This window comes from Anabrus simplex, chromosome 5, assembly GCF_040414725.1.
Source record: "Anabrus simplex isolate iqAnaSimp1 chromosome 5, ASM4041472v1, whole genome shotgun sequence".
NCBI lineage: Eukaryota > Metazoa > Arthropoda > Insecta > Orthoptera > Tettigoniidae > Anabrus > Anabrus simplex.
Window position 1 is genome coordinate 151,960,078 of NC_090269.1, and position 12,852 is coordinate 151,972,929.

The 12,852-nt window shown below is 39.2% G+C and overlaps 1 protein-coding gene across 1 annotated transcript in view; it reads left to right on the forward strand.

Annotated features, from left to right (window-relative positions):
- The window catches only part of Nup205 (nuclear pore complex protein Nup205), a 676,487-nt gene that overhangs the window by 479,042 nt on the left and 184,593 nt on the right, over positions 1-12,852 (forward strand). The gene's annotated exons all lie outside the window — the stretch shown is intronic.

A 12,852-nucleotide genomic window follows, 5' to 3' on the forward strand; every position in this document is an offset into this window, starting at 1 on the left:
AGTTGTAAACACACAAGTTCATCCTCCAACCTAATAATACACCAGACTCATCCGGCTTATATAACTCAAAAGCATGATAGCCATCTCCATTAGCATAACTGTCAATATGAATTATACTTTTCTTCACTATAGGTCGAAGAGACCTATACATAGGATAACTTGCATGTCTATAACATTGGCATTGCTCCGCTCAGAATGAGAAAGATTATCGATAGACAGAAAACAAAAGAATGTTGTCAGAATATGGTAGCTGGAACTCTCTTTAATGGTTGTGCCAGGATTAGGTGCCATTTTTGGTCTAGAAGCCTCTCAAAGAATAAAGAAATGAATTACCTCTCAGAGCGACGCTGGCAAGTTTGATTCATTTTCTGAGGATTGCTCACAGCGACTCTCACACTAAGAGAGTAAATGTAACACCAGAAGGAAAGAAATTCGAACAAGTAAAGTTATATTTAGGGAGTTTGTTAACACGGAATGGAAGCTGTACAGAAGAACTAAGAAGCAGAACATCTGTGGGAAAAGAAGCTTTCAGAAAGGTGAGAGGGCTTTTGACGTCTAAGGCAGTTTGTATTTATTTAAGAAAGAGGTTCGCAAAGTGTTTTGTGCGGAGTGCAGTCATATGGAGCTGAAATGTGAACATGAAGAAAGAAAGATACCAAGTATGTGGAAAGTTTTGAAATATTGTTGTGTAGAAGAATGGAAAAATGAAGAAGACATATCAGGTAAGAAACAATGAAGTGCTAAAGATTAGGAGAGAAGAGACTTGCTTACTTACTTCCTGTTGCTCCCTCTGGAGCATAGGGCCTTGGCAAAGTTTTTCCACACAGTACGGTTCCTGGCCATTCTCTTCACTTCGCTCCAGGTCTTGTCAACCTCTGCAGTTTCCTTCTCAGTCGTCCTCTTCCAGGTCTTCTTGGGCCGACCTCACTTTCTGGAGCCTTGAGGGTTCCAGTCCAGCGCTGCCCTCTCAACAGCTCCATCCGGCTTCCTTAGTGTGTGCCCGATCCAGCGCCATTTCCTCTCCTTGATCTGGATGTCAGTCGGCTGCTGGTTGGTCATGGTCCAAAGATCTTCATTCGAGATTATGTCCGGCCACCTCACATTTGTTATGCGACACAGACATCTATTAATGAACACCTGTAGCTGGTTATTGATCTGTTTTGTAACTTTCCATGTTTCACAGCCGTATAGAAGAATTGACTTTACATTGCTGTTGAAGAGGTGAAGCTTAGTCTTCCTGGAGATGTTTCTATTCTTCCACATGGGGTAGAGCTGGACAAACGCACCATTTGCCTTCCGGATATGGCTTCGAACATCTTCCTCTGCTCCCCCATTCATTGTAACTATACTTCCAAGGTATAGGAATGACTCAACTCGCTCAATTTCCTTTCCATTTACTGTCAAGCTGGTCATGACATCCAAATTAATCCTTATCTCTTTAGTCTTGGTGTTGATCATGAGACCTGCACGTTCCGCTTTCTTCTGCAACCTACGCGATTTATCTTCTATGTCCCAGTACTGCTGTGCCATAAGACAAATGTCGTCTGCAAAGTCAAGATCTTCAAGCCTGTCTCTCATCCCCCATTGAACACCCCTCTTCCGTCCTCCTATTACCTTCTTCATCACAGTGTCTAGGACCAGCAGGAACAGAGTGGGAGAAAGAACACACCCCTGTCTCTCTCCAGACTTGACGTTTATCTTTTCTGTTAGTTTCCCTTCATGAAGAACCTGACACTCGTACCCCTCGTACATCTCTTTCATGATCTCGATAATCTTTGATGGAATTCTGTTTTCCCTGAGGGTCTTCCACATGATTCTTTGGTTTACAGAATCTCGAAGTCCACGAATGCAAGGTAGAGGATATTCCACCATTCCACACTCTGTTCTATGATGATTCAGAGTGTATTGATGAGATCCACACAGCTGCGATGTTGCCGAAATCCCGCCTGTTCCTTTCAAAGCCTTCTTTCTACTGAATCCTTTATGCGATTCAGGATGACTCGCGACAGCACTTTGCTTGGAATGGAGAGCAAGGTGATACCCCTCCAGTTGTTGCAGTTTGTTGTATCCCCTTTTTTCGGTAACTTTACTATCAGCCCCTTCTTCTAGTCAGTCGGTATTTTCTCCTCTTTCCTTATCTTCTCCAGCAGTGGGTGCAGCAATTTGATTGTAGTATCAAGGTCTGCTTTCAGTATTTCCACTGGAATGTTGTCCGTGCCTTCCCATTTTTCATTTGCTTCAGCGCTGTCTGTATCTCACCTTGGGTTGGAGGGTCAAGGCCGATGCCTGGATCCCCTTCTGCTTCTTCATCTTCTCCTTACTGCTCATTTGCCAGTCCAACATCTCTATTAAAAACCTCCGCAAAGTGTTCCCTCCATCTTCTCAGCTGTTGTTCGCACGTAGTGAGGATCTCGCCTGTCTTGCTCTTCACAGGCCTAGTTTTATTAAAACCTTTCTTCGAAAGCATCTTTGTGATGCCATAAAGCTCCTTTATATCCCCCGCTTTTGCCGTCTGTTCTGCTTTCTCTGCCTGCTCATCAATCCACTTCCTGTGATCCTTTTGCACACTCCTCTTTACTTCCCTATCTGCTATTGAATACTCAGCTTGTGTTTGAGCCTTATGCTGTCTAGTTTTGCATATATTTAGCTTGGCCTTTATCTCCTTCCTATAATTTATCTTGTCCTAGGTCTGATCAGATATCCATTCCTTCCGCAGGTAGTTTTTGTACCCGAGCTGCTTCTCACTTGTTTCCACATAGATGTTCTTTACCTCATTCCATACAGTCCCCACATCCTTCTCTATCTCAGAATCCAACACCTCGAATCTGTTGCTAAGTTCCAGTTGAAATTGTTCCAATGTCTGCTGATTCTTTAGCTTACCAACATCAAACTTCTTGTGCCGAGTGATGAACTTTTGGTGGACTGCCACGATCTTTATACGGAAGTTAGCGACAACAAGATGATGGTCACTGCCAATGTCCACTCCTCTCTTGTTCCTAACATCTTCCAAACTCCTTCTGAACCTCCTGCTCACCGCAATGTGATCAATTTGGTTTTCCGTGGCTTGATCAGGAGACACCCACGTGACCTATGACACCGCCTATGCGGGAACACCGTGCCACCTATCACCAAGTCTTGGCTGGCGCAATATTCCATGAACTTTTCCCCATTTTCATTCATCTTGCCAAGACCGTGTATACCCATGATGTGTTCCAATCCTTCGTTTCTTGAGCCAACCTTCGCATTGAAGTCTCCCATAACTATGAGAATATCCTTACTGGTTTCCATTGTGACATCTTCCAACATTTGGTAAAATTCTTCCTTCTTTTCCAACTCTGATTGTTCTGTAGGTGCATAGCATTGGATAATGGTCACATTCCTGATCTTTGTCTTGAACCTAGCAGTCAGAAGCCTACTGGAAATTGGCTTCCACTCCATAAGACTTCTCATTGCATTTCTACTGAGCAGCAACCCCACTCCATCCCTGTGCTCTTCATCCTCGCTACCAGAATATAGAAATGTAATTCCATCTATTGTCTGTATCTCGCCAAATCCTGGCCACCTCACCTCACTCAATCCCAGAATGTCCAGCCCGTAGTTCATTTCCCGTGTCACTTGATTCAGTCTGCCTTTCTCCCTCAAGGTCCTCACATTCCAGAAACCAATTTTCGTTTTCCTCTTCATGCCAAAGATCGTCATCAGGTAATCCGTCCGGTTTTGTAATTTTGCTTCAGTTTCTATAATCAGATTATTTAAGAAGAGCGAGTGTTTAACCCACTGCTTCAGAGTGCCTTGACGGGGCTGCCATCTTAAGCCTGAGGCACTAGGCTGATTTTCTGTCGGGGTTTCTTCCCTTAGCCTTTGAAGTTCCCACTTCTACTGCAAGGCAGCAGTTCCTATTTTATTTACCCAGAATAGGAGGGTTGCCCCTTCCGCCAGTTCCACCGTTCCGAAGTCCCTCTTCTCTGCCTTCACTACCGTTGAGGTCTTCACCGTAACCCTGGCTGGGGACCTTTACATAGTACTACCAGCCGGGTCAGCTGGACCAAGGTTTTTTAAATAGGTGTTACTCCTCTATCACTCGCCCTTTGTCCTGACTTGTGACAGGCAGAGCCTGGCTTCCCAAACATTGGGTCCAGGTTGGTGGGGTTAGAGAAGAGACAATATCCTGGTTGAGTCACATACTATGCAGAAATTGCCTTCAACAGAGGGTGATGGAGGGAAAAATAGATAGAGGAAGGTTTGAAATGTTAACAGATGTCAAGCAGGATAGAAGCTATGAACAACTGAAACAAGGTGATAATAATGTTATTTGTTTTACGTCCCACTAACTATTTTAGTCCCGCAGGAGTTCTTTTACATGCAAGTAAATCTACCGACATGGGGCTGACGTATTTGAGCACCTTTAAATACTGTCAGACTGAGTCAGGATCGAGCCTGCCAAGTTGGGGTCAGAAGGCCAGCGCCTCAACCATCTGAACCACTCAGCCCGGCGAAACAAGATACTCGGGACAGATATTCATGGACGATGTTGATATCTGTCTCAAGACAGATTCAAAAAAGCCTGTCTTGCTTGTGATGGTCATTTTGCTGTGTGTGTGACTCAATAACATGGATTTCTATAGCTAGTTTGCATGCAGAAATGCAATGAAGTCTTCAGTAAAGTCACATAGAACCTGGTGTCTGTACTTCCTCTACATTATCACCCCATATTACAAAGTTGTCAGCAAGCAGTATAGATGTTACTTCTCCTCCCATTATACTATGTAGACTTTTTATAATGAAGAGTCTGTTCCAGCCCCTATACATCTTTGCTTGTCCTAGCCAGTACATGTTCCTGCAGTCCAGATTCCTTGTCATGTAAAACTACAAGCGTGTTTGATTTGGTCTTTCCCGTTCAGTTTTCAAATTCAGCTTAACTTAGAATATTCCCTTTCTTTCTTTCTTTCTTTCTTTCTTTCTTTCTTTCTTTCTTTCTTTCTTTCTTTCTTAAGAGACATAAACTACATGTTGAATGGTCCCTATTGAACTGTGCTTACATATAAAAATAAAAGTTTAATTTAACAGTTCCCCCTTTTCAATACAAAATTTTTGTAATGCAGGTTACATTATAAATGAAACATTTATTTGGAACTAGTTCTGACCTAAGGTCAGCCAACAACACAAATTGCACAACATATTAAATAGTCCATAAACAATGTACATATATCGTCGAAACTAGTTCCAAATACAGTAGAAGTCTGTTATAGCGAGAATTCATAACAGCGAAAAATTTACTCGCTATGGCGGATTGTCGTTATACCCGATTTTTGTATGAAATTCGGAAAAAACCCCATACGCATTAAAATCGGTATGAAACGGCTATCAGTTTGTTCAAAACTTGCATTTCCGCAGATGATATCCACACTATGGATTACTTGTTCGTTATTTTTCGTGGAAGTGTGTATTTAATTTCATTCTGAAAAAATTATAGTACCGTATTTCTCCGAATCCAAGACAAACCCCACTTTTTCCTTCAAAAAATTGAAGTCAGGCTCAAAAAATGCTTTGTAAAATCATATGAATGCCTTTGTTGTACAGTACGCTTTTCTAGACGCCGAACATTGGCTTTCGTTATGCAGTTTTCTTTCGACTGGTCAATATTCTTTGTTTCGGCGGGTTTAATGACCACTAATTTAAAATTGGCATCATAATACCGAAGAGAACCCGTTGAAAATTTGCCGGCAGTACCTAATGGAAAATTCTAAATTCCCATGGAGGGAATTAGATATTTTTCACCAATAGAGCATGTCAAAATGTCAAAAACATAAGAGATGTAAGGCTTTTCAGGCGTTTGCTCTGCTAGGCGGGCAATAATTCCATTGTGGAGATTTATCTCCTGTATGCAGTTATCAGACTGTGCCTCTTATAAGGGCTTCTGATAAGTTCACCTGCATACACCCCAGTGTCAGTGGGTAGGGTCTGACACATCCCACTCTGATGAGTCTAGTGTCAGACCTAAGACGAAACGCTGGTTAATAGAGCAAACGTCTGAAAAGCCTTACATCTCTTATGTTTTTGGCAATACCTATTCCATGCATCTCTACAATACAACGATCCATCAGGAAAATATTCTTGCTGTCTATAAAACTGTTACTTTTACTCAGCGTCAGATATAACCGGCTACCATTACACGCACATCTCGCTTGCCAGGTTCGGCCAACTTCAGTGGCTGGCGATGTATAGGCCTAATTGTGGACATTGAAGGTCAACGAACAAGTTCATTGCTCCACGGTATGGCCATTCTGCCCTTGAGTTTTTCGTGCACATACCTCACAATTCCATCTTCAACTTCTTTAAAGCGTCCTTGTTGCGGACCACTGAATGGTTTTTTTTTTTGAACAATACACATTTTTTAGCTATCTTTGTCTACACGCTAATGTCAAATATTGGCTTTAGTTAGTCCTATACCGTATTTTCTTGCGGCTGCACAATTTCCGAGTGTTTAATAACCATTAACTTAAAATTGGCATCATAATATCGACGAGAACCCGTTGATAATTTGCCGGCAATGCCTGTTGCACGTATCTTTATAATACGACTATCCATCTCGAAAATGTTCCTGCTGTCTATAAAACTTAAGTTTACTAAGCGTCAGGTACAGTAGATATTTTATAACTCTGCCACTGAGAAGCCATGGCCTTTCTAAGAATTTGAAGGCTTGCACATTTTGATGCCATTCTGCAGATTTGAGAAACGTTTTTGTACAGGCTAATAGAACGTAATTACTAGGTATTTCCCAAGATTCAGTGACGTTACACACAGGCACTGTACAACCGTTTGTCGCGGCTAGCTATGTATAATAAAGAGGCGGTCATTTATTTTCAAAGAGTTTTTTGTGTGCGTTCATGTGTGGGGGTGAAAAGAAGCAGCGTGTTTACCGCCGTAGTTGCCAGTGTTATTCGTTACTGTCAGGCCACGAATGCAAGATAACCCTTGATTTTTCGCATTAGATTCTGACCCCCCCAAAAAAAGCTGTTTTGGATTCGGAGAAATACGCTATCACTCCAGAGGCTTATGTGGCAAACATTTCAGTTTTCTTCTTCAATCAGCGTCACCTAACCTATGTATCATGAAAACATATTTGAAACGCATGTAGAGAAATTTACATGTGAATAGCCTTTCCGAAATTTAACTAGACGCGAGAAAATATGAACTATCCTTTGAAATCAGCGATGTATTCTGCCATATCTTGAGGTGTATCACATTTTTACTTAATTTCAGTACATAACATTAAAATTAAGCGGTCGTTTACTTCAGCCTTTATTTTTAACAAGTTGACAACTGCTATCGGCCACATTATTTACGCATTTATTACAAAAACGTGTTATCCTCTTTCATTTCGAATTTTCATTAGAGAACAGCAGTCGACGGGTATTACAAATCGAATCCAACATCGCCTTCGAATGTCTACGAGAGAGCTCGCAAATGCACATAGTGAGAAAACGACTGTATACCATACCGAAGATGATCGATCGCATTTTGTGGCAAACGTTTCAGTTTTCTTATTCAAACAGCGTCACCTATCCTAACTTAACCGTACTATACATACGATGAAAACACGCTTCAAGCGCCAGTAGAGAAAATATAATCTTCTCGCTATAAATTTACACGATAATAGCCTTTCCGTAATTTAACCAGAAGCAAGAAAATATAAACTAATCTCTGAAATCAATTATGCACTCTGCAATATCTCAGGGTGTAGGCCTATCCCATTCTCACTTAATTGCAGTATTTTGCATTAAAATTAAATGATCGTTTAGCCAGCCTTTAATTTTAATGAGTTAATAACTGTTATTGGACACGTTATTTACGCATTTATTATGAAATATGCCCTCTTTCATTTCAAATTTTCGTTACGGAACAGCAGTCGACGGGTATTACTAATTGCCTCCAACATCGCCTTTGAATGTCGACGAGAGAACTCGCTAGTGGAAATAGCGAGGAAACGATACTGAAGGTAATCGATCGCACGCAACATAATCACTGGGGTGCATAAATACCGGCAATGGAAAACAATTGTGCGCGCACTTAATCACTCGTAATAACAGATGCGTCAGTGACAGGACTCTCGCTGCAACCGAAGGTTAATACACAGTTTAGTGTAGGAATTTTGAAGGGACAGCAAAATATTGTCGTTGTATCGGAGTTCTTGTTATATGTCATACTCGCTCTAGCGGTCTTCTACTGTAAATGTTTCATTTGTAATGTAACCCGCATTACAAAAAATTTGCATTGAAAAGGTGGAACTGTTAAACTAAACTTTTAATTTTATATGTTCTTTAACCTTAGAAGTGCCAAGGGTCAAAAAAATTGATGCACCTTCCATTTCTGTACTGCCAGCATTAAAAAAAAATTCTGACGAAAGCTGGTTTTCTTGTTGATAAACTTGTGGAACTGCTTCATAAGAAAGATTACAAAGAGAAGTTTTGAAGCTGTAGTTAATTTCTGTGGTATTATTCTGTCCATGAAATGACAAAGCCAAGACAATGCAATATTTAGTAAACAAATGCTATGGCTGGTCGAGCAAATGCAGTGGGTAGTACTGGTACTATCTTGAGTATTGTAGAAGAGGGAAGTGATTGAAAATTGTGATACTGATGATAGTAATTTACAGTGAATCTGATATTGAACCTGTTAGTCACAGTGAATAGTGACAATGAGCAGACCTACGGTGTAAACTGATTGAAGTACAGGAATTAGAAGTTTTGATATACAGTATATACATGCTAAAAAGAGGAACTAAGAAAAGGAGGGAGCAGTCTGAGCAAATTGTCATAGCGGAAGCTGAACTTTTCTAAAAAGCTTTTTCGCACACCATTCGACGGAACTAGCAGGGAAGTGACTATTTATTCTTCCATTAAAACTTGCATTGTTTATTTTCTCTTCTTAATTTTAAACATTCTTGTACAGTATTCTTTCCTTTCTAGACTTCCTCCTCTTAACTATCATCTCTACAGATTTCTTCCAGTTCATGCATGCTTTAATTTTTCCATGATTTTTACATATTCACCCATGTGAGGTGTTCCCCCAGGCAACAAGAAAACAGACGAAGTGTTCTGTCTTTAGCAATACAGTGAAACCTCGTTAGTGTGTTCTTCGTTAATGTTTTCCCACTTTGCATATCTTAAATTCAAAGTCCTTATTCTCATCGTATTAAATCTATATAAAAAATACCTCCTTTATCGCGTCACGAATTTTCGCTATTACTGCTTAGTACGATCACATTTTTCCTAGACCTGAAAATGTTACTGTATTTGTCATCCCTTCTGAAAAAAGTGTAATTTCCAACTCTGGTAAGAGCTGTCGCCACAGTTGCGTGATTACGGGAAAAGGCCTTCTTGAACTTCAAAGGATAAGTTGCACTTTTGGGGAGCAAGCCATTAGGCTCAGGAATGTTCAGTTTTGCTTGCCAGTTAGCAGCGATATAGCTGAATAGCAGGGTGCACCTGTTTGTACTTGTATTTCGCATTCCATTCAGAAGGTAGAAATGTATTTCATGTTGAGTGGTACAGTGAAGTGTAGCTAATATTTGTTGCGTGATAGGTAGCCTATATCTCGATCAGGAACATAATCGTGTGAAATTAACTAGCATGGTGCATATTTGTCGCTTGATAGCCTACTTATGGGTACAGAAAATGTGGTAAAATTCCTTGATAATGAAGACAAAATTAAACTCTGTCAGAAAGTAGACTGGCATAAGCGCACAGAGGCCGCGAATATTGAAACTCGCATATTTGAATTTCGACTCAATCACTCTAGTTGGTCGAAGTTTTGTTTGATTCAAATTGGCAGCCAAAGTCATTCCTCGCAGTTGCACGTAGTCAAGTGTAACTTCCAATTCATCGTCTAAGAGTGTGACCAGAAAATAACGTATAATAACAACACACTGCTCCGAAATAAAAGGCTCCTAGTAACATTTGTTTTAGAAAAAGTGTGATCTGCAGTAATACTTTGATATTTTTGTTGGCCCCTGTGCACATGTTTTCATATTTGTTGTCTGGTGTTTTTCACACCTTTCAGTGTATCAGTACTTGTTATTTTATAATCTCTGGCAGAAACGGTTTTGATATTTGTTGTCTGGTGTTTTTCACACCTTTTAATACTTTCCTCTCATCTTTAGAAATGGTAGATAGGCTTGTAGTCTTCACTGTACCTGCGGATACACAATGTATATCAAATTATTATAATTAATGAACCACCTTTCCAATACACAAAATCCTTATATTTAGGATGAAACCATTTAATCACAAATTGGACATGTTTCACTCAACTTTGTGAGCATCATCAGCAATAGTTAACATAAATCATTGGTGGGTCAGGGCCCTGATCCTGGTGTATATCACAAAAGAATGTCTAATATACATTGATAAAAATATATAAATTTAACACTTTAAAAATAATCAATAAGATTATTTATGTCTATTAAAACAAAAAAAAATTTTTTTTAATCATTCAGATTGTTTAAAATGTAAAACGGAATGGATGGCTTAAATGTTAAAAATAGTATATGGTAATTAGATGTTCTTAAAAATCGTTGTCCAACATATCTACGCTCGATAATATTAAGACTGTTTATGATAAAATCAGTTTTTCAAATCAGGGTGAGTTCTTATTATAGACTATGTTGCTGTTTTTTAAGAATAAACATGATGAGAAACGCTAAAATCGCACATGATGGTTGAAAAACGAGTTCACTGGTGATAAAATGTCGTCTAGATCGGCGTAATTTAGCCTTTATGGGACTCCTTGCGTTGTAATTTCTGCCATTATTTTATGCAGTAATATGTTGAAATTGTTCTTCTAACGAAAAAATGCTGATCTATTATATCACTGGTGATAAAATGTCGTCTAGATCGGCGTAATTTAGCCTTTATGGGACTCCTTGCGTTGTAATTTCTGCCATTATTTTATGCAGTAATATGTTGAAATTGTTCTTCTAACGGAAAAAATGCTGATCTATTATATGAAATTGATCGAATGTATCCTGAAAAAGAAAAAGGGGGGGAAATATGAGTGTCGTCTATTGGAAAATTTAAAGAGTGTAGCACCTTAAGGAGATGATAACGGAAAGCACTTACCCGTGTGTGAACTGGTCCCTTGGTTATTTACTTAGGTTTGACGGTAACTGGCTTACTGCTGCGTGATTGTACGAATGCGGTCGCGGAGACGGGGAAGGGAGGCGGGGCATTGCGCGAGTTGTCGGCCAATGGGGAGGATGCAATGGTAGGAAGCGTTGTGGGAGTGGCTACTGTTGTTGCTGATGCTACGGGAGGATTAAAAGCATGTTTATAATGGAAAATCTTCAGGAAATTATTAGCATTAATTCCGAATTTAGCAATTAATTTGGGGATTTGTTCAATTATGGGACTGTTAATATCCGATACTTCATTTAAATTACTATCCTTATTGAAGTATTGGTCCAAGGAAATGTAAACATTTTCATACCCGGTCATTAGACTGCTTTTATTTACGTATTTGAGTATTTGCATATCTTGATCGATAGTACTGAAATTATGCCCTGTGTCTCTCATATGAATACTCATAGCGGAATGTTTTCTGTGTTTCAGGGCATTATAATGTTCTAAATATCTTATTCGAAAACTGCGGCCAGTTTGCCCTATATAAGAAAAATTGCACTGTGTGCATTTGAGTCTATATATTCCCGAGTTTGAGTATTTGTCGTAAATTGTATTGACGGAATTAGAATTGAAAAAGATATTACGATTGGTGTTATAGGTTCGGTATGCGATGTTAATATTATGCTTATTTAATGGTTTAGTGACATTATAAATAGCTGGGTCGGTGAAAGTAAAAATAGCTCAAATTTGTTCTTTTGGTTTTTTCGGGAACTAGTGTAGTTGAATTCTTTAGTTTAATTTTACCTATGATTCTGGTTATCATTTCAGGTTTAAAACCATTCGTCATGGCTAGTTCTTTGATGAAACGTATTTATTTTTCTCGATTAGCTTTAGAAAGGGGAATGTTCATGGCCCTGTGAATCAAGCTGTAAAATGTAGCTTGTTTATGGGAGTGAGGGTGCAAGGAATCGCTTTTTATTGTTATAGGGGCGGCAGATGGTTTCCTGTAAATTTGGTAAGTGAACTCACCTTTATCTCTAGTCAAGGTTAAATCTAGAAAGTTTAGGGAGTTGTTGATCTCGTCCTCTTTAGTAAACTGAATACTAGGGTTAAGGTTGTTAAGAAGCCTGAGTACGTTGTCACTATTATTCAATTGTTTATCTATGATTACGAATGTATCATCCACAAATCTCAGCCATAGATTTACGCCGTTAATTTTGTCAATTATTAATTTGGTTTCCATATCGTCAATAAAGATATTGGCGTAAATCTATGGCTGAGATTTGTGGATGATACATTCATAATCATAGATAAACAGCATTTTTTCCGTTAGAAGAACAATTTCAACATATTACTGCATAAAATAATGGCAGAAATTACAACGCAAGGAGTCCCATAAAGGCTAAATTACGCCGATCTAGACGACATTTTATCACCAGTGATATAATAGATCAGCATTTTTTCGTTAGAAGAACAATTTCAACATATTACTGCATAAAATAATGGCAGAAATTACAATGCAAGGAGTCCCATAAAGGCTAAATTACGCCGATCTAGACGACATTTTATCACCAGTGAACTCGTTTTTCAACCATCATGTGCGATTTTAGCGTTTCTCATCATGTTTATTCTTAAAAAACAGCAACATAGTCTATAATAAGAACTCACCCTGATTTGAAAAACTGATTTTATCATAAACAGTCTTAATATAATCGAGCGAAGATATGTTGGA